The sequence below is a fragment of the Macaca nemestrina genome, chromosome 6, assembly GCF_043159975.1.
Source record: "Macaca nemestrina isolate mMacNem1 chromosome 6, mMacNem.hap1, whole genome shotgun sequence".
In the NCBI taxonomy this organism is placed as follows: Eukaryota; Metazoa; Chordata; class Mammalia; order Primates; family Cercopithecidae; genus Macaca; species Macaca nemestrina.
The window spans coordinates 108,867,320-108,891,503 of record NC_092130.1 but is presented as its reverse complement, the minus strand read 5'-3'; the positions used below and the strand labels follow the sequence as shown (position 1 = coordinate 108,891,503).

Sequence of the window (24,184 nt, the reverse complement as noted above, 5' to 3'; positions counted from 1 at the left end):
GTCTGAAAAGTCCCCACTGACCTAAAAAGCCAGGTAGCGGGTCCGCTGGGGTCGGAGGGGCGGTTGCTGGGAGGTGGCCATGGCACTGCAGCAACTCAGCTCTGCTCTCTGCTGGAAACATGTCCTACCAGTCAATGGAATTACTGGAGATGCTTCTGAGGGATAAAGGGAGATAAGTGAGCCAGATAGAAAGCTTGCAGAAAATTGAACAAAGCCAGGAGAAGATGAGATGGGCTAAAAAAAGCAGTTCAGGGAACATGGGTAAGAGAAGCCTGCATTCCTTAGCCTGTATTCACTGAGGAGGGAGAGAAGAGGTGCAGTCTACACTACTCGCTGGAGGGGAAGGGTTGGTCTGAGACGTGGGCCTGGGAATGGCAGTTTCGCTCACTCCTCTGAGTCCTCTGCACATCGTGGCTGTACAATAGAATGATTTACTCACCTGACAATCTCCTCCACTGGGCTGTGAACCCTTGCAGGGAAGAACTACCGTGTTCAGCTTTTGTGTCCAGCATCTGGTAGGGTGCCCTGGGCATATCCATGCTAGCAAGCTGGCATCACGGGATTGTGCAAAGCAATGTCTGCTAAATTTCTGTTTAATACGTTACAATTTTCAAGCCTTTGAGATATTTTGAACATGAAATAATAAATGCTACTACCTACCAATATTCCCTGACTTAAGTCAGGGCAGGAGCATGGAGCTAGACTTGGGAAATAATTCTGTCCCATGCATCTGCAGGTGAAACATAGATATGGGACAATTACCCTGTAACCCAGGCTGGGGTGATTTTTTAAAGACCCAAATTTCTGGGAAATGGCTTCATTCTCTGCTTTGGTCTCAGGGAAGAATGGAGTGACTGTTGACTTCTGAATCAGATATGAGCTGTACCATCCTGCTTTCCCATGGACAGAAACAGTCTGCTCTCTGGCTTCACCTTCTGAAGGCTGCAATAGAGGAAGGTAATAATGAGTCTCTTTTCTGTACCTGCCTCCCTACTCTCTTCCTCCATCTTTTACCTTCTCCAGCCTCATCCATACATGAATGCCTGTAACCAAGACAGCAGCTGCCTGAGTGCCTCCAATTTCTCCAGCTTTTTGGGACCACCTTCCAGTTGACAGTGCAATAGAATGGCTTGAATCTTTTTCTTGGGAAGCCTGGTATTCCCTCAATATCTCCAAGAATTATAGATAGTCTTTTGTTGCTTCTCTAGCTCCAAGTCCTTGCTTTTAGTGAATTCTTCATCTTTTCTCCTTGTCTTTCCTCCTGTGTATACTGTCCATTTCTGCACATCATCTCCCCTACAGGGGCACAGCCCCTTCCTTCTCCTTTAATTCTCAGACAACCATACACACAAAGCCATGACCGCTGGCCGAATTTTGGGGTACTGGCTTTACCATTGATTACATTGTCGTATCACATAACAAATGGTTTTCACAAAGTCAGATTAAAAAATACAGATATTAATGGAGCTTCCTCATTTTCATTAGCTCTACTAACCACCATGTTGTTTTGGGTTTTCCACTTTCTTTCCTTCTTCACATCTCTTTTTTTCCTCCCCCAGTTGCTTTTCCCTCCCTTGCAGATTGCCTTTGGAAACAGACTCAGGAGAAGGAAGGGGAGGAACTGAACTGAGCCAACCCCAGTTATTGTTCTGAAATTTACCAATCATGGGGTACATTTGGGAAAAATAACTTCCAAGAAGAGGGATAAAAACCAACATGGCACGTGTGTACATATGTATCAAACCTACACATTGTGCACATGTACCCTAGAACTTAAAGTATTTAAAAAAAAAAAAAAACAGGGTGGAGAGAGGCCAGGAAAATTCTTCACTGGGAAACTATTCTAAACCTGTTGAAATGTGTTAGTTTGTCATTGTCTATTCTCAGCCCAGCCTGACAAGCTTTCATGTCTAAATGTAAAACAGTAGCCAAAAGGAGACTGTGATTTCCAGTGCTTCACTGCTCAGATAGTTTCATAAAGTGGATTCCTTCTGCGCTTTAGCTGCCACTATCACTCTTTAGATGTTAAGTGTCACATGCCAGCCAGCAAGCAGCGCAAACCTTCACTGTTGGCTTTTGTTTTCATTTATTTCATGACAGCTGTCATTTAAAATCAACATTTATTGAGCACCTAATAATAGGCCTGGGGTAGGAATGGTGGAATACACACATTTGATTAAGACATGCTCCCAGCCCTCAAGGGAGTCATGCTGTAGCAGAAAATAAACGTAAGATTGTGTTATGTCCTCTAAATGGCTTTTGAAAAGATTACCCTGCACTACCTGTGAAGTAGGGAAGGCAGATGATGACCTGACTTGAAGAATGACAAAACAGAAACTCAGAGCTAGGAAGTCACTGGTCTAGACTCTCACAGCTAAGAAATGATAGAACCAGAACTAGGACCTGTGGTTTTTGACTTCTGATCTACTCTCCTTCCTTGTATCATAGGTCCACATTGGGTATATCACATTACCAGAAAGAGAAAAGAATGTTCCAAACGTTATTGGATTGGTGCCACATATGGAAGAAACTTACCAGCTCTTGGGAAAAAGAATATGTTGTGGTAGGCAGTAGCTTTCCTCTTCATCTTTTTTCTTAAAAGCCAGTGTCCAAATGCATCAGCCTCCATAAACCACATTGGGATGATTTCCAGGGGAATTGTACTCCAAGGGGTGTTTAGCTTTTTCAGATTAGGTAGGGATAAATTCTTGTTTTATTAAAGTTGTTATCCTATTCATGGGTAGATTTCTAAGCAAATATTACTTATGAGACCTGAATAATTGTTGACACCCCAGAGTTCAATAAACACTTACTGAAGGTACATAATTAGGCAAATTACATGATAAAGTCTATTTCGATATAATTTACTATTTCTTAAAGCTTATTTATCTTCTCCTGGTTAAAGAAAGCACAGTGAGGAAGATGTGAACCATGAGTGTACAAAGTCTGTGAGGTGGTGAAATCCTAGAAAACAGAGAGGAAGAGCAGACAGTAAATCTATTTTCAACATCATCTGAATCAGATTTTCATAGTGAACTGTCATTTTCTTTATGCAAGGCTTTATACATTCCGGAACTGCTGTCAGCCATATTGAAATGTATATGGACTCTGTCTCCAGAGCCACAAAGCAGAGAAAAGAAGCAAACCTTCATGGCTGAGCTGCTGAACAAACAGCTCTGGAAGACTGCCTGCTTCTGACTTGCTGCCTTATTGTTGGGTCAGGTTGATTTGAGGTTTTTGAGTACTTGTAAAACAAAACAACAAAACGAAACAAAACACATTTACCATTTTAATTGTCTCTTTTACTTTACTCTTTCATTAGCACAAACAATTGAGCGTTGGACTATTCTGAGATTTCTGTCTCTGATAGTGTCAAAGTTCTTCTGTAGGACTGTACACAGATTATCCAAACATGTGTAGGTCTTTGCTATGATCACAGAAAAATATATGACGGTTGTGTGTGAGTTGGTGGGAAAAAATTCATGGTGATTTATGTAAATTAATCAGCCCCTAGCATGGTTCCTGGCTTGGATGCTTGATAGTACTTGTTGACTATAGATAAATACTTATTGACTATTGGGCTATAGACCTCTGATAAATGTAGAATAAATTCTTATCTCTCTCTTGAAACCATCACTATGATATTAAACACTTGTCTGCATACGCTTTGTGTGTCTTAAATATGTCTTGTCATATTACTCAGTATTGTTTGATAAATAATTAGGATTGTTTGAGAATAATAATAATCATTACCATCTATTGTTTTGTAGGTGTTAGGATCTGTGCTAAGTATTTTGTATATGTTGCTTCATTTCATCTTATTAGAATTCGATAAGGTAGGCATCATTATCCTCAGCTTAAAAAAGAGGAAATAGAGGCTTTCTTTTGGTGGAAAAGTTCTTAAGAGAATATATTCAAATGTACCAGTCTTATTGTTTGTAATAAATCCTGTAAGCGTCTTCTTTAAGAAATGTTTCTCTACCTTAAGGTCTAAAATATATTCACCTCAATTTTCTTCTAAAAGTTTCAAGTGTTTTGGACATATAAGACTTTAATTCATCTGGGGTTGACTTGAACATGTGGGACCTTTGATCTTATTCCATATGGACAATTATTTTATTTCCAGCTCTATTTAGCTAAGAGCTTCTCCTTTCTCTTCTGACATATCTTGCCAGCTCTGACATACAGCAGTGATCCACATGTGCATCCACACAATGAGATATGCTACAGAAGGTCAAAGCAGCCTACATGCAGAGATATGAATGAATTGGTGCAATATGTGATGGACTAATGAGGAGAGGGTATGAAGAACCAAGAAATGTGATGGATCAAATTCTGTCCATCTGAGGTCCTAGGGGAAAAAACACAACCCCAGATTAAAACAAATTAAATGATTTGCCCAGGCTCACTCGGCTGGGAAAACAGTAGAGCTTCAAAACTGTAAAACCAGTTCATCTGAGTCCAAACGCCAAGGTTTTCCACCCGACAGTGCAGCACAGTCCATTTTATAACCTTCCTTGAAGAGATAACATCTATACTTCCTACTGGTAAACAGAAGACTATGCAGAGTTAGAAGGCTCTAGAAGGTGCCTCCCTCTTGGATCCCTGAGGTCCTCGATCCATTAGCTATCTCCTCTCTCCCCTGCGTCTCCCACCCCCATCTCTTCTAGGCTCCTTTCCACTAACTGATATGCTTGAATTCTTGATTATGCTTGCATATACTTGCATCTTTGTATATACTTGCATCTTGAAGAGAGAAGAACAAACCTTCCTTTGACTGCTTCCCCCTCCCCTCTCAGCACTTGGTATATCTTGTCACATTTCTCACTTGCTTATCCCCCTCTTACACAGAATCCCTGAAGGGCAGGGTCAGCTTTCTTATTCACTGTTGTACATACTACCTAACACAGGACTGGCTTGTAGTAGGCTCTTAATAAATATTTCTCTAATTAATGAATAAAGGTGGTATACTTACATGTTTCGAATCCCCTATTTCTAGTTTTGCCTCATCCTAGACTCTCGAAAGAGTCCTGTTCTGGGACAAGGGAATGTGAAATTGTTCTAGATGGGGAACTGATGATTTAGTAGGCCAGTATTGTGTTCCAGCACACTGCTACCACGTGTTCCAGTTCTAGTAACCACATTCTTGCTTCATTCCTGGTCAATAAGCTTCTTAGCTCAGTGCCAGTAAATAGATCCCTGCTCAGTACCTCTGGCAGCCCAAATACATGGTCCTGCAATGAGTCTTAGTCTTCTTGACTGAGTCCCCTCACCACATGCCCCAACACAGTTTTTCCTCCAGCCTGCAGCCCGTGTACTTCTCCCCAACACACCAACTTCATTCTGCTTTGTGCCTCTTGCAGGGGCCTTCCAGAGAGCTGCCATATCTTATATACCTCCAGAATCCATCTGCTCACTTTTCTTCATGCAAGTGCCCATTCTAACATGTTGCTGAGCCCCAGAAGAATCCAGCCACTGTCCAGGAGGTCCTTAGGATCATTTCAGGCAGAACCACTAAGCCCCAGATTCTTGCTATCCATGAAGGATGGAAAGGTTGTGGGGTGAGTGGGAGGAGTAGGACAGGAAGGCAGAAGGGTAGAAGAAAGGAGAGCCCCAGGAAACTAGTAGTGGTCACAGTCTTGCTGTAGGTCCCACACCCTGTCCGAAGAAGAGACTCTATCACAGGGGGAGTGGGTGGCCCAAGCTGAGGAGGAAGCGTATGTTATTTGTCTTCTATTTCCAGTACCTACTTGGTATAAAAAGCCTGACATAAACAGGTAGTCAGCAGACGTTAGTGGAATGGCAGGAACATATTCTATGTGCAGGCCATATCCCTAACACCCTATGTGACTTTGGACTAATCAATTCACCCTGAGCCTCAAATTTCCCATCTGTTAACTATGGATCATCATGACTCTCATGTCATTTCAAGGGTGAAATTATTTAATGCACTTGGGAATGTGACATCAATAGCCTCCAATATTTGTTCAGCATGTTGCCCTATCAGTAGGAGGTTTTAAATGTACGTATTCCAATGTAAGTATATTTATATATTTTAAAATTACATATTCATTCCACTATATATTTACATAATACATATTTTTAAAGGATTATGCAAAAATAAATAGAAGTTCTAATGTATTCTTCTCATAACATAATGAATGATCTTGTGCACCTCTGGGTTGCATTTATCTTACTTTGGAGATCATGACTTTAACGTCTGATATACACATAAAGGGGAAGACAAAATATTAAACTGTTTTTACTCACAACACTTCTGACTCTGAATGCATGGTCTTTTCCAATGCCACTTTAACTCTCAGGCACAAGCTGGGTGTCCTACAACTCAATTCAGTTTTGACATTATCTACCTTGGGTCATCATCAGATTCCACAAATTAAGGATTTAGTCCCACAAGATTGTCCCCACATTCAGATGCCAGTCACAAGTCCCAGGTTGTCACTGGCACTTCTGACCAATTGGCTGTAAATTCAGAGGGTTCCCACAATACACTCTGCAGGTTCAATAATTTGCTAGAATGACTCACAGAATTCAGGAAAGCACTTTACTTAGTATTAATGGTTTATTATAAAGGACACGATGCATGAACAGCCAAATGGAAGAGAGGCATAGGCCAAAGTATGGGGGAGGGCATGGGCTTTCCATGCCTTCTCCAGGTATGCCACCATCCCAGCACCTCCTTGTGTTCACCAAATCCAAAGATCTCCAAACCTATTTGTTTAGAGGGCTTTTTTTTTTTTTTTTTTTAATGGAGGCATGATTGATTAAATCATTGGCCATTGATGATTGAATCTAACTGTATTAGTCCATTCTCATGCTGCTATAAAGGACTGTCCCAGACTGGATAATTTATAAAGGAAAGAGGTTTAATTGACTCACAGTTCTGCATAGCTGGGGAGGCCTCAGGAAACATACAATCATGGTGGAAGGGGAAGCAAACACGTCCTTCTTCACATGATGATAGGAAGAAGTGCAGAGCAAAAGGGGGAGAAGCCCCTTATAAAACCATCAGATCTCACGAGCACTCATTCATTATCACGAAAAGAGCAGCATGGGGGTAACTGCCCTCAAGATTCAGTTACTTCCCACTGGGTCACTCCTGTGAAGCATGGCGATTATGGGAATTACAATTCAAGATGAGATTGGGTGGGGAGAGAGCCAAACCATATCACCAATCTCCAGCCCTATCCCCTCTCCTAAGGTTCCCAGGTAGGACTGATAGTTTCAACTGTCTAATCCCATGGTTGATTCCTCTGGCAATCAGCCTTCATCCTGAAGCTATTTAGGGGCCCACCAAGAGTCACCTTATTAGCATAAACTCAGGTACAGTTGAAAGGGGCTTGTTATGACTAATAAAAGATATTTCTATTACCCCTATCACTAGGAAATTCAGGGTTTTAGAAGCTCTGTGTCAGGAACCTGGGACAAAGACCAAATATTTATTTCTTATTGTTTCACAGATGTCTACGGATTGCTGCTTATATTAGCATTTTAGTGACAAAACAGTAATGCCACTAAAGTATTGCTCACTGATATTTTTCTAATCAATAAAGTACATTGTATCAATGGTAAAAATATACACCACTCCCTCCATTTCATAGGATTCAGTAAAGTTACTTTCACATTAAATGTTAAAATGCTGATCATAAACATTTATGTTTTTCCTGAGTTGGCTCTCAGCCAGAAAGGGTGGCTCACCACCAGTTTAATGTCACTAGTAGCCACATGTGTTTCCTGGAAATGTAAATTCTTGCACTTATTAAAGCAAAATTCTCCTTAGGGTACTATAAACAGATGTTGTGGAGGCATTACCCACATCAGCAGAGAAAACTTTCCTCTTCTTGCTCCATCAAAGAAGTTACATTGGCGATAAGCTGGGGTTCATTTATTCCTTCACTTAACAAATACTTATGAGTACACGGCACTGGGATAGTCCTTGGAAATAAGAGATTAAACAGGAGTGATATGGTCTTTACCCTTGTTAAAAGAAAAACCTTCAGATAAACATGACAGAGTTTAATTGAACAAAGAATGATTTGTGAATTGGGCATCGCCAAACCAGAACAGGTTCAGAGACATTCTGGCATTGCCACATGGTTGAAGAAGAGTTATAAACAGAAAAAGGAAAGTGACATATAGAAAACAGAAATGAGGTACATAAACAGCTAAATTGGTTACAGCTTGGTGTTTGCATATTTGAACATGATTTAAACAGTTGGCCATCTTTGATTGGCCAAAACTAGGTGATTGGTACAAGAGTAGGTTACAGCCTGTTTACACATCCAGTTGGGTTACAGTTCACTATGTAGGCAGAGACCTTTAGTCTGAAATTAAAATATGTAAGGAGGAAGCTTTAGGTTAAATTTAATTTAACACCTTCAGGGACTTTACACACTGAGGTGAAAGACAACAACATACAAATGAAACAATTACAGATAGAGTTAGTCTATGAAGGAAACACTCTCAGTGCTGAGATAGTGAACTGTGGGGGTAGGCATGGAATCACCTGATGGTCAAGGAAATCTTTTCTGAAGAGGTGACATTTCAGCCTGATCTGAAGGAGGGGAAGCCTTATGAGGAGTATATAATCAGGCCCTGGGACAGAGTGTTGGAAAGCATGAGGTGGGAGAGGGAAAGGTTGGAGAGTGGTAAGCTAAAGGGAGAGAGGCACAATGCACAGCTGAAGAAGAAGATAGAGACCATCCATGCAGGAAGGCAGGGGCCATATGATGCAGGAAGGCAGAGACCATCCAGGCAGGAAGGCAGAGATCATTCAGACAGGAAGGTAGAGCCATCCATGCAGGAAGTTGGAGATCATCTATGCAGGAAGGTAGAGACCACAGGCAGGAGGGTAGAGACCATCCATGCAGGAAGCCAAAGACCATATGATGCAGGAAGGCAGAGACCATCGAGGCACAAAAGCAGAGACCATCCAGGCAGGAAGACAGAGACCGTATGATGCAGGAAGGCAGACAATCCACACAGGAAGGCAGAGGCCATCCATTCAGGAAGGTAGAGACCATCCAGGCACAAAAGCAGAGATCATCCATGCAGGATGGCAGAGACCATCCATGCAGGAAGCCAAAGACCATATGATGCAGGAAGGCAGAGACCATCGAGGTACAAAAGCAGAGACCATCCAGGCAGGAAGACTTTACCTTGTTAAGTCATGGTAAGGAATTGTGAAGACTTTACCTTGTTAAGTCATGATAAGGAATCGTGATTTTTAAGTACAATAAGAGATCATTAAAATGCAGGGAAGGACACTGTTTAGGGAATATGCTGTGAATAATGGGCTGCAAGCCTGGAATTGGGATGGGTGGTTTAGTGGTATAATGGATGTGAATCACACCTCAAGTATGCAGCAGAAATGTAACTCAGAATCTTTTCTCTGAAAATTTAGCTTCCGCATTCTTCTGGGTAGTAGAAACTTTATCTAGAGTTTAGCTTGTATAGATTCTAGACAATTGAAGACAAATGCAGTTACTTCAGTGTTTACTTTATCATTTTAGGGCTTCACTGTTCCTCCTTCTCCTCTTTCCCCGAGGGCTAGTCGGGGTTTTGGGGTTTATTTACACACCCTCAGGGCCCTGGGGAGCTGGATTCTGCTCCATGGACAGCATCAGGAAGCCCAGCAGCTTCCCTGAGATGAAGTCTCTGTTGGATTTTTATCATATTTTCTTCCTCTCGCCAGGTTCTTGCAAATCAATAGACCTTAGATTATTGAGACTACCAACTCTATTATGAATTTAAAACTGTCTGCTAAGAAACTCAGTTGAATTTTGTCTTTTCTCTGCATTGAGGTAGGTACAAATGCAGGTCACTATGCGACAAACTGCAACAAGAAAAAAACATTGCAAATTATTCCAAATGTTATCTCTGTACACTTTTTTTTTTTTTTCCTGGTGAAGCGTTGAATATTTTCTTATGCTGTCTCCCAGTCAACTGCTCACCTCCCACCTCATTGTCTGGCAGCAGGGAGCTGGGGCAGAAAAATAGCAAATCTATTCTTTTTGTGGATACGTTCTTTTCATGGACATGCTCATGAGGCATCCATTGCATCAGGGAAGATTAGGACATCATAGCAGGGAATGCAAAGAGGAAGAAGCTTCTTCGTTCTGCTTTGAAGTATTAAAATAAGATCTTAAATATCAAAACAATAGCAATGTCTTGAGAGAAAATGATGCTCTGAACCTCTATGAGCTAAGGCCCTGGACTAAACAGTAGGCAAAGACGACGGGTCAGCAGAAGCTTTCTCCACCCCTAGAAAGCGGGTAAGGATTTCCCAGGCTACAAGGGCAGAGGCAAAGGGAAGAATGGCACCCAGGACCCATCGCAGAAGGTGGAGAGTTGTTGCTTCCAGAAGGGAGTGAGGGAAGGAGCAAAGAGTGAGGCCTGGTTTTCTGTCAGGGGAAATAGTACTCCCCCGTGTGCACCCCTCACACCTTGAAGTACCAGGGGGTGGGGAAAGACAGAATGCAGATGAAGACAGGAGATCCTCAGGTCAGAGTAAGGTTTCAGTTACAGCTTGGAGGCAGGGCAGGCATTTAGTTAAAAGGGTGAGGGCTGGGGACTTTGTTTTTCCTGGAATGTGAGTTTCAGGAAAGCCTGGGTGTCAGTGTTGTATGAGAAGATCAGGTCAGGAGAAATGAAGTGCATGGTTGGTAGAGAAGACAGATAATCAGAGGGACTTAGGTCTTGGGCAGGAACAGGGAACAGGACTGGGAGGCTTTGTAGGCTTACGTGACCCCAAGGGTTCCACTTCCAGTCACCTGGGAAGGACCTGGGTCTCCAGAGGAGCCTGATGACTCCTAGCAGCAGCCTCCTGTGACTGAGAGGGCACGAACGAGCTTATGGGCTCTAAGATGAGAATAACAGTCATGGGCAATGAGTAGTTCCACATCCTCAGAGTGCCTTGTGCTTTGCCTGGTGCCTACAAGGTACATGGGAAATGGATAATGAGTGAAGAAAAATGTGGCTTCCCATTGAATTAGTTTGCTAGGGCTGCCATAACAAAGTACCCCAAACTGGGTGGCCTGAACAACAGAAAGTTATTGTCTCACATTTCTGGAGGCTGGACATCTGAGGTCAAGGTGTTGGAGGGTTGGTTCCTTCTGAGGGCTGTAAGGGAGACACTGTTCCCTGCCTCGCTGCTTAGCTTCTGGTAGGTGGCTGTCACTTTGCGTTTGTTAGCTTGTAGGCACATCACCCCGCTCTCTGCCTTTGTGTTTAGTGCATTCTCTCTGTGTCTCCATCTTCATAAGGTCTCCCACCATATTGGATTGGGAGCCCATCCTGCCCCTGTGAGACCACGGCTTAACAAATTACATCTGCCATGACCCTGTCTGATGGGTCATATTCTGAGGAAGTGAGGGTGAAGACTTCAGCATCTGAGTTTTTTCAGGGACACAATTTAACCTGTGACACTTGTCTCCAGCTCCTTTTCTGCTGTATGGTCTGAACATCATCATTTGAACTACTGCTATCATGTATGGAGTTAGTTTCACACTCTCATGTGTAAAAATGTAGCTTTTTAAGTTTCCCTTTAGCTTTACTAGATTTCTACCACTAGTCACTACGGTAACTGGTACAGGAAGCCCAATCTAGTCATGCCCAGGTCAACTCAGTCCAATTCAGTAATTTCTCAATCTGTTTGGGTTTAAGCTCAGTCACATTCAGGTATTTCCCACTCCCCTCCACTCCTTGGTGGGGCAAGACTGTTCTTCCCTTTGTGGGGACATTACAATGCAGTGGCACTGAGGACATGCTTGGATTTATGGTCATTTGAGCTGACTTTCATGTTCTGTGTGCTGTCTGGTCTTCATCATCGGCTTCTGGTGAAGACCCCCCACAAGCATTTGCTGAAGCAGGTTGGGCCCACATGTTGGGACCACGCTGCCAGCCATAGCTGCATCTCACACTGACGTCCGTAAGACTCCATCAAGCTCTTTCCCTGGAGCATGGCCAGGATTTGCTCTCCCCACAACTGTTGGGATGTACGGGATCCTGGAAAGGTGCTCTGTAGCCCAGTGTTCTCGACTCTTCAAATGGTAATTGATCCTCTGTGGGTTTATCTGCAGGGCTTTCCAATGTGCCAGAGCTCCAAGTAGAAAGTCACCACCTGCCTCTTTTATTCCTGGATTTCCTGAAACATACTTGAGAGTTCAGCTGTCTGTTTTCACAGGATTCATTGTTTACAGACTGTTATTTCTTAGTCTACCTTTAGTGAGCTGTAAGCCTCCTGTTCACCTTTGCGTCCTCTCTACCCAGCACAGTGTCTGACACATTGAAAATGTTTATTAAAAATCTGTTGAATGAATGATGCTGGAAAGCTACCTTCTGGAGAGAATATGTGACATCTGCGGTGGATGCTATGTCTTAGAAGTTACAATGCAGTGGATAAATCATGGGCCCTGGAAGCAGAGTGGATCTTCATTTAGATGCCAGCCCTGCCGTCTGCTCACTGCACGACCGCGGGCAAGTGACTTGAGCTCTCTAAGCCTTAGCTTTCTTATAGATGGGAAACAACTTCATAGGTTGGGATCGGGTGTAAATTATATAATGTATATAAAGTACTTAGCATGCCTCCTGCTGCTTAAGTAAGTACACTGTAAAAGGATGCTTTTATTATTACATGACAGTGCTTTCTTTAGCTTTTGGTAACTCCTCAGAGCTTACAGATAAAATGGTTACCATGAGCTCCAATGAGAGACCAATGTTGCTTTGCCTTAAGTCCATGCTTGGCTAGTAGTTGAGTTGGGTGGATCAAGCTGAACTCTTGCAGACTCTGGAAAGGAGGAGTGAGAGTAGCCATGGCTGACACCTCCATGTCGGGTCCCCTGAGAGCCATGGCCATCTTGGGTTTGACACTTGCAGGTCAGCCTAAAGGATGCACGATCCTGGCAGCTGCTCATGTGTTCAGAGAGGGAGAACAAAGTTGCTATGGTTGAAAAACAAAACCACCTTTTTTTTTTTTCTTAGAAGGTATCAGAAGGTGGATCTGGACTTCAAGTTCCAGAAGCATCAGAGATAGACTGGAAGATTCTAGGCTGTTGGGGAGGAAAAAGATGTATTTTCCTGGCAGGAGTTCCTTTTGGGATGTAGGGTATAAACTACTCTATGGTCACATGCTCTTATCACGTAATGAAACAGTGGAATCTCGTTCTCTTCTGTCCATTTTTCTTTTCTTTGCCAACTATGTACAGAAAGGCCTGGGTGGGGTGGGGAGCGATGACATCACTATATTCTGTCTCTAGGTTGAGCAGAAGCCAAGTTGAAGGCTGGCTCCTATTTTCCGCAATTAGGTCTCACTTCATTGGGGAAATTTTCCAATGTCATTCTATTCTGTGCGCCATGCTTTTATTTTTATGGAGGAAACTGAAAGGAGTCTATCAAGTCTGAAGTGGTAGGTGAGTTGTCATAGAATACTGACCTCCTTGTTTCTGAAATGCACCAGGGGAAAATAAAGCTATTCACAACGGGTACCCACACACCAAAAATCAATCTTATGTTCAGAGTGGAGTTTAATGGAATAAGCAGCTAAACAGAAGGCTGCTTCTGCAGCCAACTCCTGCAACAACTTGCTGCCTCGGTTTTCTTGATTGTAAAATGGGGATGAGAATAACAATCCCAATTAAATTACCGTTAGTTATTTCAACTCCTAATAGCAGTAACTGACAGCATTTTTTCGAGTGTGATGTGCCAGGTGCTGTCCTTCATAGCCATCCTCAGAGGTAGGTTTTATCATTTTCATTTTACAGGTAGAAGAAACTGAAACAAAGAGAAGTTAACTAACCTAAGTTTGCATAGCCAGGAAGTGCAGGACCAGGACTTGGACTCAGGCAGTCTGACCCAGGTCAGCCTGTCCCTAATCATACTTTCATCTGGGCTCAATAATGAAGACCTGCAAAGACTGCTTGCTGGTGAGTAGTATGAGGTCATCTTCTGTAGAAGTGAAATGATACAGGAAAAGTGAATTTTCCTAATAAGGGAAGCTTTATTCTAATATTAGCCAGTTGACAAAATATTTTCATGAACACCTCTTTTCATCTTTTTTTTTTTTTTTTTAAGACAGTCTCGCTATGTTGCCCAGGCTGGAGTGCAGTGGCCCAATCTCGACTCACTGCAAGCTCCGCCTCCTGGGTTCATGCCATTCTCCTGCCTCAGCTCCCGAGTAGCTGGGACTACAGGCCCACCACCACCACACTCGGCTAATTTTTTTGTATTTTTAGTAGAGATGGGGTTTCACTGTGTTAGCCAGGATGGTCTCGATCTCCTGACCTCGTGATCTGCCCGCCTTGGCCTCCCAAAGTGCTGGGATTACAGGTGTCAGCCACTGCACCCGGCCTTTTCCTCTATTCCTAAACAGGGTGTGCAAAAAGTGACAGCCATTTATACCCTGACGTATGTAACCTATCCTGTGAACCATATGCCAAACCTGTTCCTATGTCTTGCCGGCACCCCCAGGCACTTCCATTTCCTACTAACCAATGTTAAAAGGGGGGCAGGAAACCCTCAGCGAGTTAAGTTTAGCAGAGTTTAATTGAGAAAAAACCAATTTGCAAATTGGGCAGCTCTCAAAACCAGAACAGGTTCTAAGAACTCTGGCCAGCAACACGGTCAGGCAGTATTTATGGATGGAAAGCGGAAGTGAGGTGTACAGCTTAATTGGTTACAGCTTGTGCTTGCCTTATTTGAATCCGTTGGTTGCCTGTGAATGACTGAAACTCAGCTGCTGTAATGGTCTGAGACTCAGCTGTTTGTTACAAAAGTATATTCCTTTTTTTTTTTTCCCCCAAATTTACAAAGTTATTTATTTTTCTTGGCAATTTAAAAATACAGAACAATTTAAAATGAATACACATTAAGTTAGTGTTTTATCCCTACTATGCAATTGTTATTACATAAGGAACTGCTCCATTCAGTTAAAACCTAATGAATACCATCAACTTTTCCTGGCTTACTTTCCTGATTAGATTTAGTACATAAACATAATTTTGTTACCCTTTTGAATATGCTCAGAAAAATTACAATATCATAGTTCACATAAAGCCCTTAAAAAAATCTTGTGTCACAAGTTGTTGAAGACAAGAGGAAATAATGACAGCACTCTTCTTAGGAAGACCCTCTTGGTAGAGAGTGTCAATACTAAGCAGGTTACGTAAACAGAAAAAAACAACCACAATTTTTAGTACCAGAACTATTGCCAACTTGCATGAAGTCCACCTGTCACATTTTAAAATGGTTTGAATTTGAACATATATGACATGGCAAAGAACTTCAAATTTGATGATTAAAATCAGGTAAATAATGATAGTTAAGAATTATATCCTGAAAATAGAGGGGCCTAATATAAGATTAAGGTGTGACTATATGAGAGTATTTTAAAACATATACACCAGATCTTCATTTTATCAGATTCAATTTTTCCTCTGCTAGACACTTAAACCACTAATGCTGCCATTCAAATCTGTATTTTGAAATTACTGAGTTACTCTTAAAAATCAGTCTTATTTTGTATGTTTCACTTTTGCACTTTAGGGTAAAAACTGTTCCCTTTTCACCGCTGTTAATATTCAGACTAAGTTTTCCTCCCCAAATCAACCATTTAATGTATTCTAAAAGGGAAAAAATGACCACCATTATGTAGACTTTAAAAGCGAAAGTAGATTCAAACATGATTTGAAAACTGGAGTCCTAAAAATGTTTTACATTAAAGTCATATCCCACAGGAATGAATGTGAAACCGTAACTTCACTATTCTGAACAAATACCCATTTAGTGTGTAAGAAAAATTAGTTTTATAGTTATACCTTATAACTCTTAAAAGTCTCAGAACATAGCTAAGTGAGGAGCTTTGAGTGCCAGCAAAGCCATTTTGTCACTCCATGACATCAACATTAAACATTACATTCCATCCCTCTACTTGTAAAACTTTCACATTTTCTTTTCTCGTATTTCTTTTAAATACATTTTCCTCTCTGTTCATCTATATTCACCATGAGCAAAAGTGCATTCAAATCCCTGATCTGGTCATATTTTCTATTTGTGGCACCCATCCCCATAAGGACATATTAGCAATATCTCACAGTACCAAATCTATTTTTTAAAAAGGGCTTTTTAAATGCTGGGTCTTACTTAGAATGCTATCTAAAGATTAAAACATTTCCCCTTTCATTGGACAGTAGTTTCAATTATATATTGCCTTAAAAGATCAATGCAACCTCATACAATATTAACTCACTTTCTAGTTACCGTCATTATTCTAAGACAAACTCCTCAGAAAAGGACTGAAGTGGAAAACTTCTTATTCTTTCAGTTCCATGAATATGAACATTAATGTACTGCATTATACTTTCAAATTCCACTTCTGTGGTCTAACATTTAATCAAGTTTGAGATTCTGTTTATATTCCTTTTGAAAAACCTGGCCCATGTCCATGCAAAAGAAAGCATATATTAAGATTGCATATTGACTGTTTAACTTAGAAAAAAACTTGTGAGAATAATACATGCAAGAAACTTTAAAAACTGGAATGGAATCATTTGGTCCCATGTACTCCTTAATTTTAGATTTTATTACAGTATAGCTTTTTATCTCTCAAGTTTTATCTGTAACAATAAATAATTTTCTTTGAGCAATTCTAACTGTGGGGAAAAAAAGAAAGGAAATGATTTATAAGCAGTAGCCTTATTGCCCTTCATTACCATGCTATCACCCACACTGTCATCAGTATCTTAGCTCTATTTTCTTTGGACCCTGAAATACGTTGGAAAATTAATCATTGGTACATTAGAGTTTAATACTTGGGGGAAAAAAAGTGGTTTTGTGCAACCATATCTGGGATTCCAGTTTACATTAAAAACATGCAGAGTAAAGAAGATTTTCTTCTTTTGATTCCTGTAGAAACTCTACACAAGTTCTTTACATTTTGGCAGATTTGTGCATATAAAATAGGCTACTTGAATTATAAATTTTCTCCTGGCTGGTACTGTGGCTCTGTAGCAGTGAAGTAGTCTTCCAAGAAGGACTGAATATATTCAAATGTTGGTCTTTCATCAGGGTCCTTCTTCCAACACAGATTCATCAATTCATGGAGGGATTCTGGACAGCCCTGAGGGCAGGGCATCCTGTATCCTCACTCCACTTGTTCCAGTACTTCACGGTTCACCATACCTGGATATGGCACTCTGCCCTTTGTTACCAGCTCTGTCTGCAGAATTCCAAATGACCAGACATCAGACTTTATTGTAAACCGACCATACAGTGCAGCTTCAGGAGCTGTCCATTTGATTGGAAATTTTGCACCTTGTCTTGCTGTGTATTCATTGTCTTCAATTAACCTTGCTAAACCAAAATCTGCTATTTTGCACACAAGATTTTCTCCTACAAGAATATTAGCAGCCCGAAGATCTCGGTGAATATAGTTCATTCTTTCAATATATGCCATACCATCAGCAATCTGAGCAGCCATATCAACCAGCTGTGGAAGCTTCAAATACTTTCCATCTCCTTCCTTAAGGAAATCTAACAAGCTTCCTTTTGACATAAATTCAGTGACAATGTAAATTGGCTCTTCAGAAACAACAGCACATAGTGGGACAAGTTTATCATGTCTTAATTTTTTCATTATCTGAGCTTCTTGAAGGAAAGCTTCTGGCATCATTGGACCTGGTTTTAGTGTTTTGATTGCTACTTTTGTGGTTCCATTCCATGTTCCCATCCACACTTCGCCAAAACATCCTCGTCCTAGTTTAATCTCTAGTTGCAAAGATTCTCGAGGGATTTCCCAAGCATCTTTTGCTAGACCTTGAGTCTGAGGTTTCACCGTTGGACACACAGTTGTTAACTTGTGGCATAAACCATCAGCATGTTCTGTGTAGTGTTTCACCAATTTCTGCAGAGTATCAAATTGTGCTCTGGTTGTGATATAGTATCCACCATTGTCAAGCTTCCTAATTTTGTAGTGTTTCACATTGTCACCCCTTACCTCATCCCAATCACGAATAGAGAGGGAATAAGCACCTTTAGTAGTTTCACTCTCTCTTACTAAGAAAATACCTCGTTGATTTCCAGGATTCAGAAGTAATCTTTCAGCATGTTTTCTCCCCATTTTGCCAAAATACCATTCTTCTGCCTGAATGGAATCTGCAGGCGCTACATAATTGCTTGGGATATAACCATTCTTTCCTGTAGCGATTGATCTTGCTTCCCACCAATCTCCTTCCGTATTGTTAATTATTTGAAATCTTTCACCCTTCTTAAATGAAAGGTCTTCTGTAGTTCTAGCTTCATAATCATATAAGGCCACAAATATAGTAACACCACCTGTTAAACCAGCAGGATATGAACTTGGCACCACTGAGAATGAGGAAGATGCACCTCCAAAAGGTGTTACCCCTGAGGATCCTCCAAATGGTGTCATGGAAAGACTGCTGAAATTAACTGCTGTTCCCTTTGCTGAAGATGATGGACATGGTGACGCTGTAGTGGGTTCTGCTCCATAATGGCTCACACTTGTACTGACAGGCTCTGGAGTATTTTCAGGTCTGTATTTAATGGCTGGACTTTTGTTTTCTTTACTTTTAATGCAGCCCATTATCAAATTTTCAAAGATCATTCCTATTTGTATAGTTTTTCCCTTTCTATGACATTCAAAAGGAAGTAGGTGAGTGATGGCCGCCTCATAAATTCTGAAAGACTGTAGCCCCAGCTACTCGGGAGGCTGAGGCAGAAGAATCGCTTGAACCCGGGAGGCGGAGGTTGTAGTAAGTCAAGATTGTGCCACTGTACTCCAGCCTGGGTGAAAGACTGAGACTCTGTCTGTAGTCCCGGCTACTCAGAAGGCTGAGGTGGGAGGACAGCTCGAGCCTGGGAGGTCAAGGCTGCAGTTAGCTACGATCGCACCACTGCACTCCAGCCTGGGCGACAGAGACCCTGCTACTTGGGAGGCTGAGGCAGGAGAATCGCTTGAACCAGGGTGGTGGGAGTCACAGTTAGCCAAGATCATGCCACTGCAATCTGCACTCCAGCTTGGGCGACAAAATGAGACTTTGTCTGTCCTCCGGCCGCGCTCTCATGAGTCGCTGCTGCCGCAGCTCGAGGTGGCGGGAGGGGACGGAGGGCGGAGGCGAGGCCCGCGGGCCCTCTCCCTCCTCCACCTCCTCGTCCCTGGGCGCCCTGCTGCAGCAACCACGGCAGAGCCGGCCCGGGACGCGTTGCTTCAGGACGAGGGAGTTCCCTGGCTCAAAAGTATATTCCTAAATTAGGCTTTCAGTTAGTTTCCACACTAAGCCAGGCTGCAGTTCCTTGCTCTTTATGAAGGACCCAATTGCAGAGGCAAGCTCAGGCTAAATTTAGATCAATTTAACATGAAGGAGACAGGTATTGATATTGACCCATTTTTCTGTTTATATAACTGTGGCCCAGAGAGGTTAAACAACTGGCTCTGGGTCACAGAGCCTGGATCGAGCCTGGACTTTCACTTAAGCATTTTGGCTCCAGGGCCCTGTGCTCTTCCTGACCGACATTCTGAATTATGTCACTGTGGCATCTCCATGGCGTTCTAGTGGCAATGACTACCTTGATCGTTGGCTCTGTGCCAAATACTGTGCTAGAAATGCTAGAACGAGCTTGTCCAACCCCTAGCCTGTGGGCCGCATGCAGCCTAGGATGGCTTTGAATGTGGCCCAACACAAATTCGTAAACTTTCTTAAAACATTATGACATTTTTTTTTTCTTTTTAGGTCATCAGCTATCATTAGTGTTAGTGTATTTTACGTGTGGTCCAAGACAACTCTTCTTCTTCCAATGTGGCCCAGAGAAGCCAAAAGATTGGACATCACTGTGCTAGAAGCCCGATGTGCTGCATCTCACTCAACCCATTCCACAATTCCTCTGAATTAGGTACTGCTGTAATCCTGTTTTAGAGCTCAGGGAACAAAGACTTAGAGAAGTTAACTAACTTGCCCAACGGCACATAGCTAATGAGTGGCAGAGTTAAGGTTCAAGTTAATAGATACAGCACCAAAACTTGTGCTCTTTCAGCTACGCAACCCTGCTTCTCCATACTGGCCTAAATAAAACAGATGTTCATGATTGCTGGTGATTCACATGAGGTTTGCCCTCCCGGGGGGCTGGGCATAAGCTCCTTTGCTACCTTCTTTCTGCTCAGCTGCGTCTACCTTCTCCAGAGTTCCAAGTCTTGGTCTCTCTTGCTCAGCAGTTCCCTTGCCTGGTGGGATGCATAGAGACTGAGCTGTGCTGGTCAGTGCCGGTTATATCCAGTTCACCCTCAGGCTGAGTCTGTCATTCAGTAATTTTGCAAGATGACCTAAGACCTGGTCCCTATCCCCACCTCTGTTCTTTCACTGGGGCAGCAATTTAGTATTTTTAAAAAATCTGTTGGGAACCATCATTAGATAGTGCAATTCACAGATACACAGGGACCCAGAGTGTAGTCACGTGCTCCTTTGCGCAGTAGCACTAGGGTTATTGTTTCTATGAGGAACGGGGTCAAATTCATGCTAATGGAGGATATGCCTTCTTCATATGGAATCAGACAATGTTGTCTTCATAGAAAAATTAGTCCTCATGCAGCAGGCATAAACCTTTAAGTTTGAATTAGGGTGTTGAAGAATGCAGGCTCATTTGGTCCTGGGAGCCCACCCAGGTCGGGTTCATTGTGAACACGGTCATCCTGGTTCCCATGGTTCTTAGGTGTGGTGATTCTCTGCTGCCTCTGGGCTATGCTTGACACATAGACAACTTTGGCTTTGATTCTAGTCCAACTTGCCATGATGCACTATGCAGTCATTTTTCTCTGGAGTCTTTTTGCTTTTCCATTGTGGCTGCCAGGACTTGGCTCATTTTTGCTTTTATAACCCATAGAACAATTGATCTCTGTTCCTTCCTTTTCTTCCTTCTTTCTTTGTCCTGCCTTCTCTCCTTCCCTTTCACCCTTTTCTTCCTTCTCTCTTTCCCTTCCACTCTTCAACACAAACCTGAAGGAAAATATCTAAAAATAAGGAAATTCTGATCCCTTTACATTTTTTGTAGAAACCCTATTTATATTTACCAAATATGACTTCTCTACGGGCTTAGGCTTTTAAGACAAAAGGCAGACATATTTGCAGGCCACTTCTGTTTTCTACTCTGCCACATGTTTCCTACTGACTATAGATGTACTTTGGAGATATTGCAGATTTGGTTCCAGACCGCTGCAATAAGGCAAATATCTCAATACAGGGAGTACATGATTTATTTTTGCTTTTCCAGCGCATGTAAGTTATGTTTATACTATGCTGTAGTCTATTAAGTGTGTAAGAGCATTATGTTTAAAAAACAATGTACATACCTGGATTAAAAAATATTTTGTTGCTAAAAAATACTAACAATCATCTGAACATTCAGCGAGTCACAATCATTTTGCTGGTGGAGGGTTTTGCCTGCTTGTTGATGGCTGCTAACTGATTGGGGTGGTGGTTGCTGAAGGTTGGGTGGCTATGGAAAGTCCTCAAAATAAGACAGCAATGAGGTCTGTCATGTTGACTGACTCTCTTTCATAAAAGATTTCTCTGTAGCTTGTGATGTATTTAATAGCATTTTAACCACATAGTAGAACTTCTTTCAAAATTGCAGTCAGTCCTCTCAAATCCTGCCACAGCTTTATCAATTACCTTTAAGTAATATTTGAAAATTTTTGTTGTCATTTCAGCAACATTCACAGCATCTTCAGGAATAGATTTCATCTCAAGAAGCTACTTTCTTTGTTCATCCATAAAAAGCAACTCCTCGTCCTTTCAAGTTTGATCATAAGATTGCAATTCATTTTATGGGTCTAATTCTAGTTCTTTTGCTATTTCTACCACATCTTCAGTTATTTCCTCCACTGAGGTTCTGAACCCTTCCAAGTAATCCGTGAGGGTTAGAATCAACTTCTTCCAAACTCCTGTTAATGTTGATATTTTGACCTGTTTTTGTGAATCACAAATGTTCTTTATGGCATGTAGGATGGTGAATCCTTTTCAGAAGGTTTTCAATATACTTTACCCAGATCCACAAGAGGAATCACTATGGCAGCTATGGCCTTACAAAATGTATTTCTTAAATAATAAAACTTGAAAGTCAAAATTACTCCTTGATCCATGGGCTACAGAATGTTATATTGGCAGGCAATAAAGCAACATTAATCTCCTGGTACATCTCCATCAGAGCTCTTGCATGACCAGGCGCATTGTCAATGAGAAGCAATATTTTGAAAGGAATCTTTCCATTCTGAGAAATAGGTCTCAACCAGGGGCTTAAAATAGTAAACCATGCTGTAAAGAGAAGTGCTGTCATCCAGGCCTTGTTTTTCTATTTATAGGGCACAGGCAAATTAGATTCAGCATAATTCTTAAGGGCCTTAGGATTTTTAGAATGGTAAATGAGTCTTGGCTTCAACTTAAAGTCACCAGTTGCATAGCCCCTAACAAGAGAGTCAGTTTGTTCTTTGAAGCTCTGAAACCAAGCATTGACTTCACCTCTCTAACTAGGCAAGTCCTAGATGGCATCTTCTTCCAATATAAGGCTGTTTCATCTACATGAAAGATCTGTTGTTTAGGGTAACTACTGTCATCAATAATCTTAGCTAGACCTTCTGGTTAACTCTCTGCAGTTTCTGCATCGGCACTTACTGCCTCACCTTGCACTTTTATGTTGTGGAGACAGCTTCTTTTCTTAAACCTTGTGAATCAATCTCTGCTAGCGTCACACTTTTCTTTTGTAGCTTTCTCACTTTTCTCAGTCTTCACAGAATTGAAGAGTGTTAGGGCCTTGCTCTGGGCGAGGCTTTGGTTTAAGGCAGTGTTGTGGCTGACTTGATCTTCTTTCTAGACCACTTAAACTTTCCCATCTCAGCAGTAAGGCTGTTTTGCCTTGTTATCATTTATGTTTTCACTGGAGTCACACTTTTAATTTCCTTCCAGAACTTTTCCTTTGCATTCAAAACTTGGCTGTTTGGCCCAAGATGCCTAGCTTTTTGCTCATCTTAGCTTTCAACATGCCTCCCTCAAGAAGCTTAATCATTTCTAACTTTTGATTTTGATGCCTGTAATCCCAGCACTTTGGGAGGCCAAGGAGAATGGATCACTTGAGGTCAGGAGTTCAAGACCAGCCTGTCCAACATGGTGAAATCCCGTCTCTACCAAAAATACAAAAATTAGTCAGGTGTGGTGGTGCACGCCTATGGTTCAATCACTTGAACCCAGGAGGTGAAGGTTGCAGTGAGCTGAGATCACATCACTGCACTCCAGCCTGGGCGAGAGACTGAGAATCTCTTTCAAAAAATAAATAAAAAGAAAAATAAATAAAGTGAGATATGTGCAACTCTTCCTTTAACTTGAACAACTAGAAGCCATTATAGGATATTCATTGGCTTAATTTCAGTATTGTTGTGTCTCAGGGAATAGGGAGACCAGAGGAGAGGGGAGAGAGGGGGGAATTGCCAGTCGGTGAAACAGTCAGAACACAGACAACTACTGAGTAAGTTCACCATCTTCTATCATAGGTACAGTTTGTGGTGCCCCAAAATAATGACAATAGTAACATCAAAGATCGCTGGGCGCGGATTACCATTGTGGGAGGGGAAGAAGGTGACAGCGTCCCAGTCACTTCATGAGATTCAGCCAAGACAGTTAGAAGGACCTTGGTTATCTTGGGATGCCAGCAGATGTGGAGGGAATCTACAGACCAGCTGTGGCCAAGAGGATTTCTCATCCCTTCAGACCTCATTAGCACTGAGGTCTGAAAGTACATAGCACTTACCTCCCTCCCATAGGTGGGCAAATAGCCTAAAGGACAGGAGAGACAGATTTGTCCAGCCAGATCTATCGAATAAGCCTATGTGGCAGCCAGGACATTTTTTTTTTTCATTTTCCTTTTATACAAAAATGAATGAGATAGTTATTGCTCTTGAAAAGCTCAAAGTCCAGCATAAGAAACAGAATTTTATGCAGAAAATTATAGTCCTTAGGGCTATGTGCATGTGTACGTGTGTATGTGTGTGTTGACTATTTTCTTACATTTCTTTTTTTTTTTTTTTTTTTTTTTTTTTTTTTGAGACGGAGTCTCGCTGTGTCTCCCAGGCTGGAGTGCAGTGGCGTGATCTCGGCTCACTGCAAGC

The 24,184-nt window shown here is 41.8% G+C and overlaps 1 long non-coding RNA gene and 1 pseudogene across 1 annotated transcript; one reads left to right on the top strand and one right to left on the bottom strand.

Annotated features, from left to right (window-relative positions):
- Positions 1 to 446: 446 nt before the first annotated feature.
- LOC105475221 (uncharacterized) lies at positions 447 to 13,937 on the top strand. Its single transcript, XR_011624278.1, has 3 exons — positions 447 to 957; positions 2,449 to 2,563; positions 13,782 to 13,937. It is a non-coding gene; the product is annotated as an uncharacterized lncRNA (long non-coding RNA).
- A 2,830-nt stretch (positions 13,938 to 16,767) lies between these two features.
- On the bottom strand, positions 16,768 to 18,741 carry LOC105475243 (tyrosine-protein kinase Yes pseudogene; annotated as a pseudogene).
- Positions 18,742 to 24,184: the final 5,443 nt, after the last annotated feature.